The sequence below is a fragment of the Alligator sinensis genome, unplaced genomic scaffold (assembly GCF_000455745.1).
Source record: "Alligator sinensis unplaced genomic scaffold, ASM45574v1 scaffold337_1, whole genome shotgun sequence".
Classification (NCBI taxonomy): Eukaryota; Metazoa; Chordata; order Crocodylia; family Alligatoridae; genus Alligator; species Alligator sinensis.
Window position 1 is genome coordinate 3551812 of NW_005841927.1, and position 19388 is coordinate 3571199.

General features: G+C 54.5%; 1 protein-coding gene across 2 annotated transcripts in view; it reads left to right on the forward strand.

Moving 5' to 3' along the window:
- Positions 1-18661, forward strand: part of HDAC1 (histone deacetylase 1) — an 81187-nt gene extending 62526 nt beyond the window's left edge. Inside the window, exons 16-17 of one of the 2 annotated variants that reach the window (XR_003092993.1) lie at positions 12363-12540; positions 13207-18661. The gene's annotated coding sequence lies outside the window, so the exon portion shown is untranslated. Of the gene's footprint in view, positions 1-4623; positions 5260-12362; positions 12541-13206 lie in introns of those variants that run through there. The other variant, XR_003092992.1, reaches the window with a different exon arrangement.
- The last annotated feature ends 727 nt before the right edge of the window (positions 18662-19388 follow it).

Here is a 19388-nt window from a genome sequence, read left to right on the forward strand (position 1 = left end):
GAGTCCCAGCGACACCGGCTTCTCGTTCTGCACTCAGGGTGCTGAGCGCAGTTTGGGGGGCTCCTGAGAGCAGCACCTCCTTGGGCATCGCACCAGTCCTGCACCTGCCTGAAGCCCGAGCAAACGTGAGCCAGGGAGAGCCCGGTGACATTCATGAGGGCAGTTTGGGGTCTAGGTGCTGGGCTCTGGGGGCAGAGGTCATTGGGTTCGTGCTTATATCCCATCTGTTTGTCCCATATGGAAGTGGAAATCCTGGGGCCACATCTTGCCCAGGGCAGGACTTCTAGGGGGAGCAGGATTGTGGCCCATGCTTCTCAAATAGCTGCTCCTGCCAGTCAGGCTGAATTCCCCAGATCGGGGAGGGGGAAGGGGGGCATGGAGGGGAGTTTTGCAGCTGTGCAGCCAGCTCCGTGCTGCACCCTGCTGCTCACAGGCTGAGCATCTGAAGGGGGATCCTGCTGATAGGTTGCACGCCCTTGGGGCTGCAGGGAGCCAGGCCTTGCACCAAAGCATTCTCTTTAGCATGAGAGAGCAACTGGAGGGGGGGCAGGAGGGGATCTCACACTTGATCTCATAGATTAGCTTGGTGCCCATCCGAGTCAGGCACACCAGGCCAGAGAAGGACTCCTCGAGCGGTTTCTGTGAAGCACTAGCATGGTGGTTCCCCTTTTGGACACGAATTTTCACTACCGTACCAGGAGAGCCTTAAAAGGTCAGGACTCTTCAGTTTGGATAGGAGAAGAATGAGGGGGGGATATGGTAAAGGTCTATAAGATCATGCCGGTTGTGGATCAAGGAAACAGGGTACTGTTGTTCACCAAGTCCCAGAACGCTAGAATCAGGGGGCACCCGCTGAAAGGAGCAGGTGATAAAATTTAAAACTAACAAGAGAAAGTACTTTTTACGCATGTCAGTAACTCATGGAATTCATTGCCGCAGGAGGTGATGGAGGCAGGGAGCACCCCCAGCTTCAAAAAGGGACTGGATAAATTAATGGATGATAAATCTATTAATGGCTATTGAGCAGAATGGTCAGATATGTATCTCTGGCATCTCTAACCCAATAAATGGTGGGTGCAAAGGAGAGCATTGAGTAGGGGATAGATCACTCAAGAGAGGTCCAGTTCGGTGCTTTCCCTGCATAGCCTCCACTTTCAGAGACAGGCCTATTTGCCACGTTAAGGGGTCATGGGCCAACAGCCCACCAAGTGAAACTATACGCCTCCCTCAGAAGGGGAGGCTACTGGGAAAATGGAGACTGATTGCTTGGGGCAACTGAAAATATAGCAGGGATGGGAGTGGAGGTCACAGCATGAAAGCACCAAGGGGGGATACTGAGCAGAACACACGGGCCAGTGCCCACTGGCCCTCGAACGAGTCCAAGGAGCCAGTGGACACTGCCCAGTGAAACTCCACTTGGAGATGGGATTGCACTAGGGACAGGAAAGTGGTCCCACAGTCCTTTGGGTCCTCCCAGCCAGAGCATCCCTCCTGGTGAGATAGATGGCGAATTTAGCCAGAGCCAGGAGGAGGTTGACCAGGAGGTCCCAGGACTTGGTGGGGAGTTGGATGGGGAGTGCATGAATAAATGCAAGGGGAGTAGTGCAGCCAGGACCTCAGCAAGAGGTTCTGGAGGAGGCAGTGAAGGGGCTGTAGCCTGGCACCCTAGGTTGGCATGCAGCAGCGTCTCCCTCTGTTCGTAGAGGGATGTCCGTGAACTGTGCCAGATACATGCCCAGGGTGAAGGCTCTGTGGAGCACCCGCCAGCTGAGGTCCCTGGTGGCTTGTGGGATCAAGGTGGAGTACAGACCTGTCCACTGGGGACCCTCATCCTCACTAACGAGGTTCCACAATTTGGTGTCTGGGCAGGACATGAGGATGAGGATGGGATGGTGGAGGGTGTGGATCATGAGCATGCTGGTGAGGATGGGCGGTTTGGAAGCAGACTGGCTTGGCATCCCTCAGCTTGCTGAGATGGTATGACAGGGAGCTCTGTGGGGCACCGGGCTAGCTGGACCCAGTGTGGCACTTCTTATGTTCGTATGTGGGTCATCTCTAGGGCCAGGCATCAGGCACATGACACGGGGGCTTTCCACTCCAACCACTTTATTGCACACGTGTTGCAGCAGGGAGCTTCAGTCCCAGTGAGAGGGCTGCTGTCGGGGAGGCCAGGGAACAGAACAGCTCAGGTCTCTCCGCTTCATCTTGGGGATCAAGCAGGCTCTACTGCAAACCATCCCTGGAGATGGAAAGACACACATTCAGTTCTCATTGGTGCCCAATCCTGGCGAGGCTCCCTGGGCGCCCCGTGCCTATTCACTCCTAACAGCTCTGGGCGCAGTAGCATGCCAGCTGAAAGATAACTTCCTCTGGGACTTAGACCCCCTACTTGGTTCATCCCCTTCAGAGAAAAACCCACCTTGTCCTGTGTCACCAACACCCCGAGTCTCATTGCCAGGGAGAGGCGCAGGGGACACTCTGCTAGCCTGGGGTGCGGAGAGAGACTTAGAGTCCTGGCTTGGGTTTCCTGGTTTAACCTTGCCAAGGTCCGTCCAGTGAAGGGGAGCCACTGTGCTCTCTGGCACGGCTCTCGGACACACGTGGTTTGTGATGAGACTGTGGAGCAGTGACCATGGGGTGGGCTACATAGGGATCAGGGTTATGTCTTTTGTTTTTGGTCTTTGCAAAGCGAAGGGAGGGTTTTCTCAAGGGCAGCCTGACTCATTCAAGCTGTTGGTTGTTATCCCCATGCTGGGCCATAAAATCCAGGCAGAACAGCTCTGGAGCAAGGATGATCCCTTCAGGTGGGGTGGGGGACAAGGGACAACAAGCATGCAGTGTCCCTTTAAGACCCCACAGACATGCCAGCAGTGCTCAGATGAATGGGGAATTGACTGAGCTGGCAGCTGCTCTGCTCAGAGGAGAGCCCGTCTGAAACTCCCCCTTTGTGCTGCGGGGACATGCTAGCTGGCGCCGAGCTGCCCAGGATGGGTCTGGGCAGCTGATGGGGTGTACTTATGTGCAATTGTGCATCTTCCCCTGTTTGTGCTCTCCGTGCGCACGCATGCACGAGGGGATGTGTGCGTGGATTAGGACAATGCACAGCTCCACTCTCTGTCGGTCTCGGAGGGAGAGATGGGGATGTTCGGGGTTCTGTTTTCTAGTCAATTCTCCCCACATTGTCCCCATCTCTGGTGGACCCTGAACACCTTCCAGTAGTGCTTTCAGCTCTGTTACCAGCATCTACCACCCATGGTTTGTTTTCTCTCTTCCCCTCCTCTCCAGCCCCCGAGAAAGCTCCTGTGTCTGGCACAGATGAGCTCTGCTTGGAGCACAAGAGCGAGCTGGCCCCCAGTGTGTGCACATCAGCCTCTCTTCGTCACACAAGACGAAGGAGGAGTTTTGGGGAGGGGTCTGAGAGCCAGCGGGTAACGGAGCAAGCAATTGCCCTGTCTTTCACACAGGCTGGATTTGGCACGTACAACCTTTGTCCTGTCAAGAGGGACTTGGAGGATGTAACACGCATCGGGGCAGAAGTTGTTGGGAGAGGAGGTCACGGGCCAATAGTGTCATGTGTGTGGCATGCCTGTTCCCTGGTTAGGGAACACTGACACTTCCATGTGTAATAGCCTTGCTTGCCTCCCTTCACCTGGGCTAGTGCATGGCGAAGGTAAGCTGACACCAGGCTCCTGATGGGGGGCTGAGCTCTGTTACCTGAGCCCTCCAGAAAGCCTTTACCCCTCCAGAGGCCTGGAATTCCTGGTGCTGCAATACTGATCTCTCCTGGCCTCCGGACATTAGCAACCCCCACGGTAATGACTCCTGTAGAGCCGCCAGGAGCAGGAGTAGCCAGAGGGGTGTAGCTGAAGCACAGACTGGGGAGCTGTAGGCACAAGGAATCCAAAGGACTCTGGTCCACGCTCGCAGGGCAAGCCTGGGCCAGCCATGTTCTGGCTCCATGCCTCAGTTTCCCCTTCTGTAACACAGGACCATCATACCCACTCCCCAGGGGTGGGATGCAGGAAACTGAAGTGAGCTGAGGATGAGCAGCATCACAGTGCCTTCCATCTCTGTGCATTGTGGTCTGGTTTGCTCCACAGTGATGTTAGTTTAGCTATGCAGCGACTGGTCTGGTCCTTTTGTGGCATAATCCAAGCACAGTTACCGTGCACACTTATAAAGCTGGGGGTCTTTAAGAGAAGGCTGGATAGGCACCTGACTGGGAACATCTGCCCCCAGCCCTCTTTCCTGCCCAGGCAGGGGGTCTGACTCGATGATCTGTTGAGGTCCCTTCCAACCCTACCTACTATGAAACTATGAAAGCGCATCACACCAGTACAGGCAAAGGGGATCAAAAGCTGGGTGTATTCAAGTGCTTACTGTTCCCCTTCTTTCCTCAGAAAGGTGCGTTCCTTTCTCAGACCTGCTGCGCAGGGAGGCTGGGGGGAGAGGAGAGAGCACCTCATGGTGAGAGGCTTTCCTGGCCCTGGCTAGCGGGAGGAGGCCTCACCTTTTGCCTGTGATGGGCTTGGAGGAAGGAAATTGAGACTTCACACTTTCCTCTTTGCTCAGTGCTGTGGCATTGCTGACCCAGAAGCGTTTTCCCCTCTGGCTCTTTTGCAGATCGCGTCCCTTTGAGTCACCTTCCTGACCGGAATAGGTGAGCAAGTCGAGTGCCTTTTGCCGGCTCCTCATCTCCAGGGCAAGTCCGCACAGGCGGCTAAGTGCCTCCCCTGTCTCACAGGTTTGTGTCATGACTCACTGGCTGAGTAATGGACTCCTCACAGGCGAAGCTGGTTTATCACAAGCCTTTTCACTCTCTGCGGGAACCTACTGACCTCAGCAGAGCTCAGCGTCCTGGACCCAGCTCTGGGAGAGATCCTGTGGCACACAGCCTGCTTTGTGTTGTCACTGTGATGATGACGGGGTCAGGGCTGATCTGCCATCCACCTTCTTCACTCCGGCATCTCAAAGCCTTCTACCATTCATTATACACCCCCTGCCCCCATCTCAGCACCCTTCTCTCTATTGTAGGGACACGGAAACTGAGGCACTGAGTAGGGATATACCAAGCTCATAGAGCAAATCTGTAGCTAAGTCAAGCACAGAAGCCAGGGATCTTCTCCCTTGGTCTCCTGTGTTTTAATCCGTAGGTAATGCAGAGTCCTCGAGACAGGACTAGAATTTAGACTAGGAAGTAATTGACTTCTGGCAGGCAGTTGACTTACTCTGACATGACAGTCTGACAAAAAAAAATCAGCACTGTACAAAATCAGCGCTGCCCAGATTAAATGGATTGAAAAGTAGTTCGCTGATAGAATGCAAAAAGCAATGTCAATGGTGAATCGTTGGACGCCGATGGGGATTTCTAGAGGGGTCTCGTGGGGACCTGTTCTTGGTGCCAACACTCTTCAGTTTCTGTATCAATGGTCTGGAGAACAAAATTAATTCCTGGCTGATCAAAGTGGTGGGCTACATACGTTGCAGTCAGTATTGGTGGGGTCAGGTCAGCTATACAGGCTGGCTTGGGTAGCTTGGTAAGGCAGGCTTCCATGAATGATGTGCACATAACTCAGCCAATTGCAAAGGTCAGGCGGGCACCGAGGAACAAAGAATGCAGATCGTGGTCCAGATGAAGACTCGGGGTACATGAATGACTGCTGGCTGCATGGGCATGAGGGTCTCCCAGACTCAGATCAGCCCCTGAACCTCTGGGCACTGAGTTAAAAACCCAAACCTTTCAAAGCCGTGATATCTATTTTAACTCCCTCCAGTGCTCTTGGTGCTTGGCTTCACTCCAGGCAGCTCCCAGCAGTTTGCAGAGCAGTCCCTGGCTCTGCTTCCAGCCTGCTTGGTAGCTCTGTCGGCCATGGGACATGCCTGCTGGGGGTCTGACTCCACCGGCAGCTGGGCCACGGGCAGCAAACAGTGCCCTTGTAGGAGCCTCTCTCTTCCTGCATGATGAAGAGCATGCTTCTTTGTTGGGACTGGCTGAGGCTCTGGTGTCTGGGCCAGGGCAGGAATCAGTGGGATTCAAGGGGAGAGGGCAAGCTTTCTGCCTGGTTCCTTGTTTTCAGGCTGTCCTGGTCTCTCCCAGAGGGGCAGGGGCTTAGATGCTCTTTGCAGAGCAAAGCCTGGCTCCTCAGGGACACCTGAAGGTGAGGAACAATCCCCCTCAGGGAGCAGTCGGGTTCCTCTACACTGCATTACTTGGGCCCTGCAGCCTATTCCCCTGGGAGAATGGGTGAGGGAGAGATGGGCTTCTCCAGGCCATCCAGGGAGTCGGTGGCAGAGCTGGGTTTCTAAAGCAGGAGTTCCCAGCTTTGGATGTTGTGTTCAGTCTACCAGATGGGAACCTCCTGCCTCCCTGAGGGCTTGTCTGTGGGGTTAATACCACTCCCTAGCTCTTATACAGCATCTCAAAGGAGGTCAGCGGGTCTCCAAGGAGGCTGGGATCATTTTCCTTGTTTTACAGATGGGGAAACTGAGGCACAGGGAAGCGCAGCAACTTGCTCAAGGTCATCCAGCAGGCCTGGCTACAGAGCCAGGAGTAGCATCCGGGTTTCAGTGCAGTGCTGTAACCACTGGAGAACACTCCCCCCGCCCCCCCAGCACCATCATGCTCAAGTCAAGCATCCCTCTTGCAGACAGGATGTTAACTACACGTTGTCCCTTGGCTGAGGCTTTGGCAACCGGGAGGGAGGGAGAGGATGTAGAGAGGAAGGGGCCTGGGTAATGGTGACGTAGCTGGGTGCCCCGGGCTGGCGGATGGGGCCAGGCCGGAGGAAGCAGAGAGTGAATCAGACCTATGCTGGCACTGACCACTCGCAGGCAGGAAGCCGTAAGCGGGGAGTGGAGCAAAGACACGCAGATCTGGGACAGGAAGGCAGCCTGCCATTTCCAGCCCTTGGAGTGACGCGGGAGAGGAAGCCGAAGCCCTGAAATGAGCAGGGCCTGGGGGGAGGTGGCTGTTATCTCTCCTGGCCACACGTGCTCCCAGGCCAGGGCGGGACTGAGACCACTGGAATTCGGTCAGGGGATTAGTCACAGCTTCCTGAGGCATCATGCGGGCCACGTCTCGGTGGTCCCATTGCCCTATCCTCTCCTGGGCAGATCAGGGGGCCATGAGCCTCCCAGCTTCGAGAGGTGGCCCTGCAATGACCTGCCTGCTCCCCTCTGCAGGTAGGCGCGTTTCAAAGGCCGATGGTTCTGTCAGTTCCCAACACTGTCCATGGCCTTCCTGTGGACCTCAAAATGCAGAGCCAGTGCCATCCCTGTGTAGCAAAAAGGGAAACCGAGGCACAGTGAGGGGAAGGGAGCTCCCTGCACCTGCACACCAAGTCATTGGCAAAGTAGGGAACAGATCCCCGCACAAGTCTCCCGGCTCTCAGGCCTGCACCATACCCACCACAAGGCAAAGCTTCCCCCACCTGTTAGATCCAACCCTGATTCATGCTCAGTCTCAGACTAATCTCACCGGGATCTGTCGTCCTGCCCTGTGCAAACTCAGTCTCTTTGGACACTGTATGTGTAAATGCACACAGATGACTCAGGGGCATGAGAGGCCCTTTGCATTCTTAGGTTCCTTTGTTTGCACATACAGAAACGTGTCCAGAACTAAGGAAATCCATTGCTTCACTTGCTGTCCCCAAAGCATCCTGTTGTGGGGCTATTAAAACAGCTGCTGCGTTCCACCCCAGAAGTGGCTGCATTTCAGTAGGGGTTCTTGCAAACAGCTCTCTGTATGCAGGTGTTGGCATCCCCACCAATGCTCCCACCATACTGGGGTTAATGTAGGTGGCACAGTCAAGAGTGAAGATGGTGGGTGATGCCGGGGGGTTGGCATTGGGGTGATTTCTTCCATGCGGCACTTCTCTTAGTCTGCATTCAGGGTTAGAGCTAAGCAGGAGTAGAGAGTTGGGAGCTGGGGTTTCACTTCAAGCTCTTAGCTGTGCCCTTTGGCTCTGACTCCAAACTTCCCCAAGGGGGGCACTGGGAGCCAGGATCCCTTCCTCGCACTGGGGTGAGTCCTGCTGTTGTGCCACTTGCAGAATGGAGCCCGGAGCCAAGCACCTGCCATCTTTCCCTCCCCAACCCTCTGCTGTGGCTCACGGCAGGTGCAGCTGCTGCGCAGAAACAATCAAACAGGGTGGCAATCGCACCAGTGTAAAATAACAGCCCAGCAGAGTTGGGCTTGGGGGGTGGGGAGAAGCCCAATATAATGGAGATATTCAGGGCTGTGACTGCAAGAATGCAGGCCATGATGGTGCCCAGCACATGGTATACAGGACTGCTCCAGCCTGCAAGAAACCACAAAGGATTTCCCAGCCAGGGCAGTTTGCTACCCAAAGAGGAAGTGGGGTGGAAGGGACTGCAGAGGAGTTGTAGGAGGCTGCGAGATTCATTGCAAAAGCTCAGCAGAAATGCCCTAGCTGTGTTGGGGGACAGGCTCCTTCTGCAGAAGCCTACACACTTCCCTTCTCCCACATCACTGCCCACAGACCCCTGTCTGTGGGTGTCTGTATTCGTGCATGTATCAGCGCATGGGGCTGTGCAGTATGCCAGTGTGTGCCCTGATGTTTGCTCTGTGCATGTCTTTACATGTGTTTGCATAGGCTCATGGGTTCCAGGAAAAGTGAATACCCAGAAGCAATCTGTTAGCCTTAGGTACAAGCCAAGGGCGAGGTGTGGGGGGAATCTGGGGTCTCAGCTTAACTACTGTTGTGTCTCAGGGCATGCCTGGCCAGCATGAGAAACACATGGGAGCAGGCAGGATGAGCTTCATCCTTCACTGCAGCTTCGGTCAGGTGCAGGGCGCCTTTGTGAGTCACCATGTAGGAAGCTTGCAGAGAACTGGGTGATAAAAATATTACCTGGCAAGTGGGCTGGAGAAGCTGGGGGCAGGAAGGGCTTGGGGGAGGGTGCTGTCCTGTTTCAGCCTTTCTTCAAATGCTGTCAGCAATGCAAGCAAGATATTGGACTGCAGAAGGGCTGGAATGAAACCCTGGGTGCAAATCAGTGTTACACACTCATCTAGAGTTCTCTGGGTGTGTGTGGCTGCATGACCGGGATGTTGCAGAGGTCGAGAGTGTTCAGAGAAGGGCACTGAGAAGGATCAAAGATCTGGGGAAATCTCTTTTATGAAGAGGCATGGGCGAGATGAAGATCAGTTGCCTCACAAAGAAGATGGCATAGGAAGGTTCTGCACAAGGACAAATAGTGCAGTGAAGGGAGTTCGTGGTTCACAAGTGCAAGAGCAAGGGGGCCATTTCATGAAGCTCGCTCGGTGTGCAATTAGACTGAGAGACTCGCTGCCTCAAGCTATCACCAAGGCCAAGAACCTAGGAAGAGTCACAGAAGGACCCAACATCTGCATGTGCAACAGGCATATCCAGAATGTGAAGTTTGGATATGGAGTTTGGGAGAGATAAAAAGCTTCCTGCTGCAGGGCTTCAACCAGCGTACGTCTGAGAGATCTGCCTGAGACTGCCATGGTTTTAGATGGTCCTACACATGACTACTGTGTGGTTCCTGCCCCGTCATCTAAAACAGTTGGTTTTGGCCTCTGTTGCAGATGGGCCACTGGACAAGATGAAGGGTGGGTCTCCTCCGGCCTGGCAGGTCCTGCCTTCCCATGGAGGGAGCTGCAGGAGATTGATGGTGCCTGGTGGCCAAGGTGTTTGCATTCTGGATGGGTTGTGTGTGGACTACTTCTTCCTGCTTGCAGATGCAGGGGGTTCCTCTTGTGGCCTGCATTAGGATATTGGGGAGCTGCTCTGGGGTCCAGGCAATGTGTTAAGAAGGACCATGAGTGCATACCTGTTCTGGACGTTGTGGGAGCTGCTTCCTAGATCACGTGTACACCCACAAAGGGGTTGATCTGCTTGAGGGCAAGCGCAGCCCGCAGAACCCTAGTAGCCGCGGTCATTGTCCATAGGGATATCCAACCCACAGAGACTGCAAGTCTCAAAGTGCGGTGCACCCGTCGTGCCACCTGCAGCCTTGACAGGCCTCAGCGTGAAGCAGCTGCTATCCTGCAGAGGCAGCCTGTTGGCTCTTGGTGAATTAAAAGCAGTGAGCCTTTTCCAGCTAGCGGCAGGCCTGGCAGCCAGCTGTCACCTGCTGCAGATCAGCATTACATGCATGAACCTCGAAGCGTAGGGAAGGAGTACATGCATCGGCCGTATGCCTCCCTTCCGCGACTCACTTCCTCCTCTAAGGGCCGAAGTTGACCAACTTTAGAAATATCAGGTCCTGAAACCAGCTGAAGGAACCTCTCGGGGGGAGGGGGGTCTGAGGAAATCACGGGGGCAGTTTCCTGCGGGCTTGTTTCCATCACGCCCCCATTTTGGTCAAATTAGAAGGTCTGACGTGCTGCTATGGGCAAAGAGGGTGGAGACTGTACGGGCAGTAGCTATAGCCGATCATGGCGGGGAATTCCCCTTTCTGAGACACTGAAACTAGAGTGGAGGCAGGGGCGTGGGTGGGAAATCTGTCCCGGGGCTGATCCTGAATTCCTTACTTAAGATAAATAACACTGATCCCGTCAAAAAGGGCCCAGCCTCTAATCCCTAGGCTGGGGCAGAAGGGGGCATGGCTTCTCAGTAGACCTAGGGGACAGGTGAAGAAGAATTTAGGTTGCAAGCTCTTTGAGGTGGAGGCTGGTGTTTCATAGAGTCATGGATGTTAGGGGCTGGAAGGGACCTTACAGATCATCGGGTCCAGCCCCCCTGCATCTACTGCACCCCGCTTTCTTACTACTTCCAGGTTCTGGCACAGTGGAGCAGGCACTGGGTGGGTGTGGGATGTGGGTGTATGTGTGTGGATGTAAGTGGGTATGTGGTTTGTGGGGGGCTGTGAGTGTGCCCCCTCACAGTGGGGGGGAAGGTGTATGGGGAGGGTTGCGGCATGAGTGGAGGGGCAAGGTTGCACTGTTGCAATAGTCGGAGGGGGAAGGTTGCACTGTTGCAATAGTAAAAAATAGGAATAATAAATAATAGGAAGAAAGAGGACCTTCATCTTTTACAAGTGGCCACATGTCACAGGGATGAATACATCATGAGCAAATCCCTGCTATCCCTGAGGTCTGGCTGTAGCGGGGGGGGGCACTTTTGAAGCGTGTTCAGGGAGTTCCTCTGACTCCAGCAGTCCTCTGAGGAGTGGTAGACAGCAGACCCTCATGCCCGACACCTCAGGGACTTCTCCACTTACCAGGACTGGTGGGATGGGCGATCCTCTCACAGGTGAATGGTTGAGAGCCGGAAATGGCGAGCTCTCTTGCCCAGGTAGTAATAGTCAAGATGCTGCCAACGATTTTTCCATCTGCAGAAGGAAGGAGGGAGGGAGGAGGCCATGGAAAGTAAGTCACAGGCTGAGGGGGTGAGGGGAGCATGCTAGCGAGATTGGGGGGGACTGGTTGGAGTCCCATGGTACAATAAGCCCATCAAGGAATGCACAGGCCTCCCTTTCCCAAGAGGATGGGAGGGGAGCTGGGATGTCCGTGACTCTCATTAAGGGGTTAACCTGTGGTTGTTAGCTTCCCACCACCGAGCTTGGGCGAGCCAAGGAGGGTTGTGGTGCTGCCATGGCCCTCATGCATGTCTCACGGGAGAAGCGTGAGCCCGTGGTGTGCTCTCCTCCTCGTGCTGCCCCGTTACTGGACCCCAGCGGCTCTGAGCACTGTGAGAACAAGCGATACATGGTGTCACCCCTCTTTATCCTTCCCTTGGGGTGACGCTGCCTCTCCGGTGCACTGTAAATGCACCACTCCTGGGTATCAGAACCAAGTCTTGCAGTGAACAGAGAAGGATGCTGCTTCCAGCCTCAGGAGAGGTCTGACCCTGGCATTGCTGAGTCCCAGCCTGGCCCCAGACCCCCACCCAGCCCAACCTGCACAGCTGGAGGTCCTAACTGCCCCGCTCTCCTTCCTAGCTCAGCTCAAGTTACCACAACAGCAGAAAGCCATTGGTGTCATCACAGCAGCTGGAGGGGGAGTGATGGAGCCTAGGGCTTCCCCTTGGTGTCAGCAAGCAGGGCTTAACTCCCAGTTCATCAGCTAGACAGGTGTTCGGGAGCCCTGCTGCAGCACAGCCACTGATAAGTGATCAGGATCAGGAGGGAATATGTTTAATTAACCCTCCCGGAGACTAAATTTACAGGTGGGACTTCGGCAGGGCAGAAGGGTTTGTGGAGAGAAGCTCGACTGTTGGGGAGATAATCCAGGCTGGGGATTTTATTGTTGATTTCTAGGCTATGCAGAACCATTTGGTGCATCTTTTTTGGGTGCCACGGGCTGGCTCAGACTGTGGCCACATCCTCTGGCTCCTAGTGGGTTAGCCCTGACCTGCCTCTTCCCATTGCAGCTACCCCAGATGTGACGGTCACCCTGGATCCCCAGCCAGTTGCTGCCTGACCTAGTGTTCTTAATGCCTCCACCGCAGCGAGCGGCTGTTCCTGAGCATTTGATCCCCGGCTGAAATGCCCCACCGCACCCGACACGCAGATCTGGGCTCCAGACCAAGCAGCTGGCCACACAATGAGGTAAAATGCACGCTGGAGGCCAACAAGCTGAACGGATTGGAGGGAGGAGGTGACAGCAGGGCTTGAATATGTGTTTGGGGATGGCGGGTGGGTGGGGGAGCACAGGATGGGGACTGCATGCTGCGGAGAAAATAAAGCACTAAACCATCCTAGCTGAGAACAAAGAGGATCCTGGTAGCGTGCTTGTTTCCCTGCTGCCCTCGGACAGCTCCACAGCTGGAGCATTGTGTGGGTTATTTTCTGCAGCTTGCTGGGGGTTCTCTATAGAGCAGTCCAAGCTCCAGAGACTTGGATATGTTAATTCAGACGGAGTAAGGCTGCGTTCCAGTCTGCTGACATCTACCTGGTGCAGGGGATCTCAGGCTGCGGGGCAGGCATGTTGCCTCCGCCAGATGCTGTTGGGTCTGGTATCGGTTCCGGCTTCCTTGGACATCCCATCTTGGTTTGGACATCCCATCTTGGTTTGGGAATGCCCCTGGCTACAGATGAAGCCTGATTTCCCCCCCCACCCCCAGGGGAAGGGTGACTGGGGGGAGCTGCTGACAGTCACCGCCTTGGATTTCATGCCAGGGGAGGGGATGGAGGGCTGTTAATAATTGATAGGAGCTGGCTGGTAAAGGCCCCTCTCTATTTACTCTTGCATTTTCTTCCTTCTCTCTTTCCCAGTCCATCTGGCCTCCTTGGGCTGCACCTCACCCTGTCGGTCTATAAGTCGCCATCTGCTCTTAAAGGCGAAGTGTGTTGTTTCTCTGCGGTGCACGAGTGCTCCTGTTCCCTCACCTCGAGGGATTATCCCAGGCCAGGCTGGGTCCTGCTCTCTAGCAAGCACATCTCCACTCAGGCCTGCTCCCCGAAGCAGATCCCGCAGGCTGTAGCAGCCTGGCATTGCTATGGGAAGCTCAGTGATTTGGAGGAAGGGCTGGTTGCTGTGCTGTGGAGGTCCTGCACCAGCGATCCCAATCCCTTCAGACTGGCAAGGAGCCGATGAGCAAGCTCTGTAAGCTGAGCAACACGGCAGGGCTCGCATCCCAAGTCTGGGCTCCGGCAGGTCCCTTTTTCGCATGTGCCAGGAGACTGGTGATGTTGGCTGGCTAGCAAGAAAGGACTGGACAGCGCTGGCAAAGTCTCCCCAAGGGAGACCCAAGCCAGGACATCTCAGGTGCCTCAGAGTAGGGGGAGCTGGGGTGGGTGCTGGTCTATGCAGCATTGGCAAAGCTGAGCACAGAATACATTCCTTTTGCCATGAGAGACCAGAGCTAGCCCAGCTGATGCAAGCTACACTTGAGGCATGGGGGCTAAAGGGGGGGATCACAGTTTAGGGTTAGGATGGTACCATGCCCTTAAGCAGCCTGGCACTGCTCCACTGGGGCTTTGGATGCTCCTTTGAGCTTTGGGGACTGTTGAGGCACAGCTGCCTCCCTCTTGGGGCTTGGCAAAGAAGGAGGGGTCTGTGTGCCCGCTGGAGTGTGGCAGGGTGAGCGTCCTCCCAGGTGCTCCATCCTCCGCCCAGCCTGGCAGCTCCGCCGGTGTCGATGAAAGCAGAGACAGATGGAGAGAGCAGCGCAGGGCTCAGCTGGGACCAGAAAGCATGGAAATGGCAGAGAATGGGCTGAGGCTCCTGTTACAGAGACAAACAGAAAGGGCAAAGGGGTGGGTTAGGAAGAGGGGGTGAGGGTGGGAATGAAAGGGGAGGAGAAGGGGGCCATGGCAGAAAGAAGAGCCAGATTAAGAGGTGGCAAGGGAGTGAAGGGAATCGGCTGCAGGGGGCTGGGGGGGCAATGAAGCTGGATGGATCGAGGGAAACGCAAAGCACACGGATCTCTTGTATCTTCATTCCAGCCTCACTCATCCCTTCTCACCTCCCCCTTCCCCTTGCTCATGGTGTCAGTCAGCCCCACACCTGTTTGATTGCTTTATTATTAGCTTTTCTTCTTGCTGATTGTCTAATTCTGGTGTGCCATTTGGAAGAAAAAGCCCTCCTCTCTGAATCTGCTATTAAAGCCAGCTGTTTCTCCCTGTGCAGGAGGGGTGGCTGGGTCTGTCCCAAAAGCTGTTAATCTCCAGGAGCAAAGGCACTCGACACAAATTATTCTGAATCTATTCTAATTGGTTTTATTTCCTCCCCCTTCTTGTAAAATGAATTTGTTTAGATGACAAAGTATGTATCTGTGTGTGTGTGTAATTACCAATGAGGATCTGCATATGCTCATTTAGTTTTTGGCAGCTACATGGTGCTGCTGATTAAGGAATATGAAATGAACCTGCAATGGGAATTTATGGGCCAAATTCTGCTTTTTTTTTTTTTTTTTTTTACTGCTGTGAGACTCTCTTGCCCAGGTTTCTTCAGACTGCAAAGTCTAACTGAGAAGGGCATTCAGTTTTAGACATTGTAATACTCTGGTGTGCTTGTATTTTGGGGGGGGGAAGGGTATGGCAGTGCCCCCTGCTGGGTAGAATAGACACTGTTCAGCTGTGTGTCATAAGTCCTATATCCCCAGCTGTGAATAAGGGGACTTGTGTAGCACTGTCTTCAACTTCTAAAGCTTTTGGAGCAAAGGCGTGCGATGTATTCTGTGCTCACCTTAACTGCATATGGGGTAAGGGCATAATTCTGCTTTACAGTATAACAGGATACTGGTCCCAACTTGCCGTAATAGACTCTGGTGATCTACACGTTGCTTCAGTGCATAGGGACGCTCAGCCTCTGTCTACTTTGTAAGGGAAATGCTGTGTTTAATTGCAGAATTAGTGGAAAGCTGCCAATTTGGGGAATTTTAAAGCAAGGTCCTGTCAGTTTTGAAGCTGCTGTGAGAGGCACGGGGGACTCGGAGGTGTGGAAAGCTTAGCTAGGCTGCTTCGTACAGAGCTGTGCTTACGTGGAGTTTGGGTAAGCAGGCAGCTTTCTGTGCTTTTGTGTTTAGTCCCCAGGCTAAGCGTGTGTATGGCATACTCGGTGCCTGTTCAGGGCAGGGCTGTGACATCTCCCTGTAAAACAAGTGATTTGTTCTTGCCCAGGAAAATCAAGCATGGGCCGCATCCTTTATCTGGAACCACTCAGGACCTGAGATGCAAAGCTTAGATTCAGAAAGGGAGCTCATTGATGCCAAAGCCTGGGCATGATCTTTGCATCTGAAGGCATAGTTGGGGTCCTAGTCTGTCTGAGACATGAGGTTCCTGATGCAGGTGTCATCTAAGGACCTTGCAGAGGCAGAATACCAAAGAAAGAGCTAGTGCGGTCCTGGAAAAAAGATACCAGTTGCTGCAGTTTTCTATGCTTTTCTCCATGGGCAAAGCCCCAAGGGATGAGAAAGCTCAGAAGATGTGTTCTTCAACCTGAGAAGGCTCCTTGCTGTCAGATGGCCAGGGACACCTGGGAATAAATACTGCTGCATTCTTGGCCTGAGTGAACAGGATATGCCTTGTAAATCTCTTTAGCCATCTGTGTCCACTAAAACTCTAGCTAAATAGGTCCCTCCTTGACTGATCAGTGATGACCACTGACAAACCTGGCCCTCTTTCAGCTGCAGAACCCAGAACGGTTTGCAGAGAAGGGCGAGTACAACTATCCTCACTTCAGTAGTAGGGAAACTGAGGCAGAAGCTGACGTGACCTAAAGAGGCAGAGCAAGCTTGTAGAAGAGCTAGGATTTGGAGCGCAGGTCTTTTTGCAGCCAGCTCCACTGCAGAGAATTGGGTTTTTTTGGTATGAAGGCATTTAGAAAGGTGGAAAGGCCAGAGAGAGTTGTATTTTCCCTGTCTACAAGCTGCTGGGCACTGACGGAGCATGGAGAGAGAGTCCATGGGAGAGGAAAACTCAAAGCCTTTTGGGGGGAACTGATGCTTCATACTTGGACTGTAAGTTTTGAGGGGCAAGAACTGCTTCCCTGTTTATACAGTGCCTAGCACAGTGAGACCCTGATTCACACTTGATGCTCTCCAGGGCCTCTGTAATCTATAATAAAAGCAAAACGATTCCTAGAGGGGAAGAAAAAGATGGAAATGCTTTTCTGGCTGCATAGCTCTGTGCGTGCTTCAAGGAGAGGGGGCAAGCCCTAGGCCGCAGCAGAGAGAACAGACAGACAAGGTCAACCCGTCACACTTTTCCTTGAAGAAGCAAGGACTTTTATTTGTGCTGATTATCTTTTATTGGATCAAGTGCACTGCTGGGAGAGATGACAGATGAGCTTCCTCAGGTCACAAGGGCACTTTGCGCTTGAAAGTTTTATCTAACGTCTCTCCCACCTCTGCAGCTGGTCCCGTAAAAGGTATCGCCCCCCGGCCCCGTTGCTTCTCCTATGTGTCCTGGCCCATTTTGGCGATAACAGCACCCCAACCCTACTACACGTTTCCTTGTCTTTGCAAGGAGATTTAGGCTTGGACGGCGTGTGGTTCTTGGTTTGCGGTCACCAGAATGACCTGCTAAAACTAGAGGCGCTGCCTCCGCTTTTAACCGGGTGCTTGGTTTGTGTGATATCATCCTTATTCCTGGCTGATTTAGTGCGCAACCTCCCCTCCCCATCCCAGCATGTGTGTGTTTTATACACACGCACTCCCTTTTAAATGTAACCCCATTCCCTAGAGCTCCCTGGATGCCTGGGCTCGTTGGATGTGCTGTCCTTTATATTTGGACATGCCCCAGATAGCACCCGGCAGCCTGGCTGGTTGAGGTCATGGTGCTATTAGAGGCTGCAGGCGAGAGGGAGCTGAGTACAAGTGCCTGAGCACCCAGACCAACTTCAGACTTTCTCAGCCCGACGAAGGGCGTTTGTAACCGAAAGCTTGCAAAGAAGAATTTTCCCAACTGTGTGAGTTGGTCTGAGAAAAGGTATCGGATTTACCCAAAGAACGTCTGCCCACGTCCTTAGACCACCACGGCTACAACCTACACCCCTGAGCACCCCTCCGATTTGGGCCTCGCTTTCCCTAGCAGACTATCGAGGGACAAACCGGCCCAGCCAATGACACACGGCAGCAGAGCATTACCTCATCAGGGCACTCACTCATTGGATGGACAATGCTTGGAGGACAGGGCACCGTTACCCAGCAACTACCGAGAACGAATTAACCCCTTGGTGGCTGTGGCATGTGCAGCAGCGAGAATGGCAGCTTGCTTCCCATGGCGGGCTCGTCCGTAGGGCTCAAGGCCTGGCTGCTTGCTCCTCGGGGATCCTGGAGGGCAACCGAGGGAGCAGGGAGACTGGGGGACAGCGAGAAGAGGGAGGGGGAATGGCCAGTCGGTATGCGCAAGCGAAGGCAGCCAGGCCCTGCGTGAGCCTCCTTGGAGCAGAGCGAAACCTGCCTCGGCGTGAGACGCTGGGAGGGCAAAGAAGCCCTTAATTAGCTGCTTCAGGGTTGGGGCTTTATTAGTGGGATAAAAGGTTGTTAGGGAAGAATTAAAGCTCCCAGCCTCCAGGTCCTGGGCAATTACCAGCGCAGCCGGGCTAAGCCGTGCTCAGGAAGGCACCCTGTCTGGTTTGGGGGGGCCTCTTGGCCCCCACCGTTTGCTGACTCCCTCCTCTTCCTCAGTCGGGGCCTGCCCAGCCTTTCCCACCTGCTGCTCCTCTCCTCTGGCCAAGCCCCTTGCCAGAGGAGAGGCTGCATGGGGCTGTCTGGACGGGCGACTCCGCAGCGCCTGTTCTGAATCGGGGTACCCGCAGCATGAGCGGGCAGACAAGCCCAGCTGCCCCTTTGTCCCCAAGTCACACGGCATCCTCCTGGGACGGGACACAGCTGCAATGCCTGTCTGCAGAGCCTGGAGTGCTGGACCAGCGCTGACGAGTCCGTCCTCACATCCGCACTTGCGGGGATGACCAGCATCCTTCACATCCCTCCGAAGGGACACCCAGGCCTGGAGCTACGTCACCGTCGCAGCCTGAGCCCAGGACCCCTGTCTCAGCCTCCTGCTCTGAGCACTAGCCCAGTACATGGCTCTATCTCCGAGTGCTCTCGTGACCGACCGATTGGGGTCCCACCCTGGTCCTCGCATGCAGCTCTCCTGGCCTGAGGGCCCGGCAGATGCTCATGGACCAGCTGCCCACCGCAGCCACAGGCTAAGTGCTGCCACTCTGCTCCAAGTCTCTCTGCTGCTCAGGATCTGGTTGCTCCCTCCCCGTGTCTCTACCCAGCTGAAACCCCTGGCCCACACCCTGCCCCGCAGGGCCTATACTTACACCAGCTTGTGCTTGTACTGGCAGCAGCTCGGCCAGTGGACGGACTCCACCTCGGACACACCAGTGTTCCCTGGGAGGATGAGCAGTCGCTGGCTGGGGGTGCGCCACGTGCTGCCAACTGGGTACCGCCTCTGTGGGCTGACCCAATAATCCTGCAGGCCCCGGCGGCTGGAGTAAAGAGAGTGCAGGGCAATTCTGCTTTTGCTGCTGACAAACGGCATCTCCAGGTCAGCTCTGTAGGGTGTCAGGGCCCTTGGCCTCCTGCAAGGAGAGAGAGAGAAACCCATGGCATTTATATAGGGAAGTTTCTGCAGGGGACTTATCCTCTAGCTCACTGCCATTGAGCTCTTGCTGCCCCTGGGTGTAGGATGGCTGCTGCCCCAACCACGTTGCACTCCCGCCTGGGCACCTGTTTCATGGAGCAGAGTGTGGATTGGATCCAGACTCCTCCTTGACTGTCTCAAACTGAGGCCGCCAGGCCAGCCAGCTCCTAGCATCTTGCATGTCCGTAGTGCTTGTCTTTCCAAAGGACTTTGCAAGCCTATTTAGAGAAGCGTGGCTTCAGCTGGCAGTGAAATGCAGCCACTTCTGGGGAGGAGCAGCAGTCCCATAGAGGTAGTAACCAAGGTTTGTCTACCAGATCGAATCTGCGTGGAAAGTCTGGGGAAGTAAAACCCAG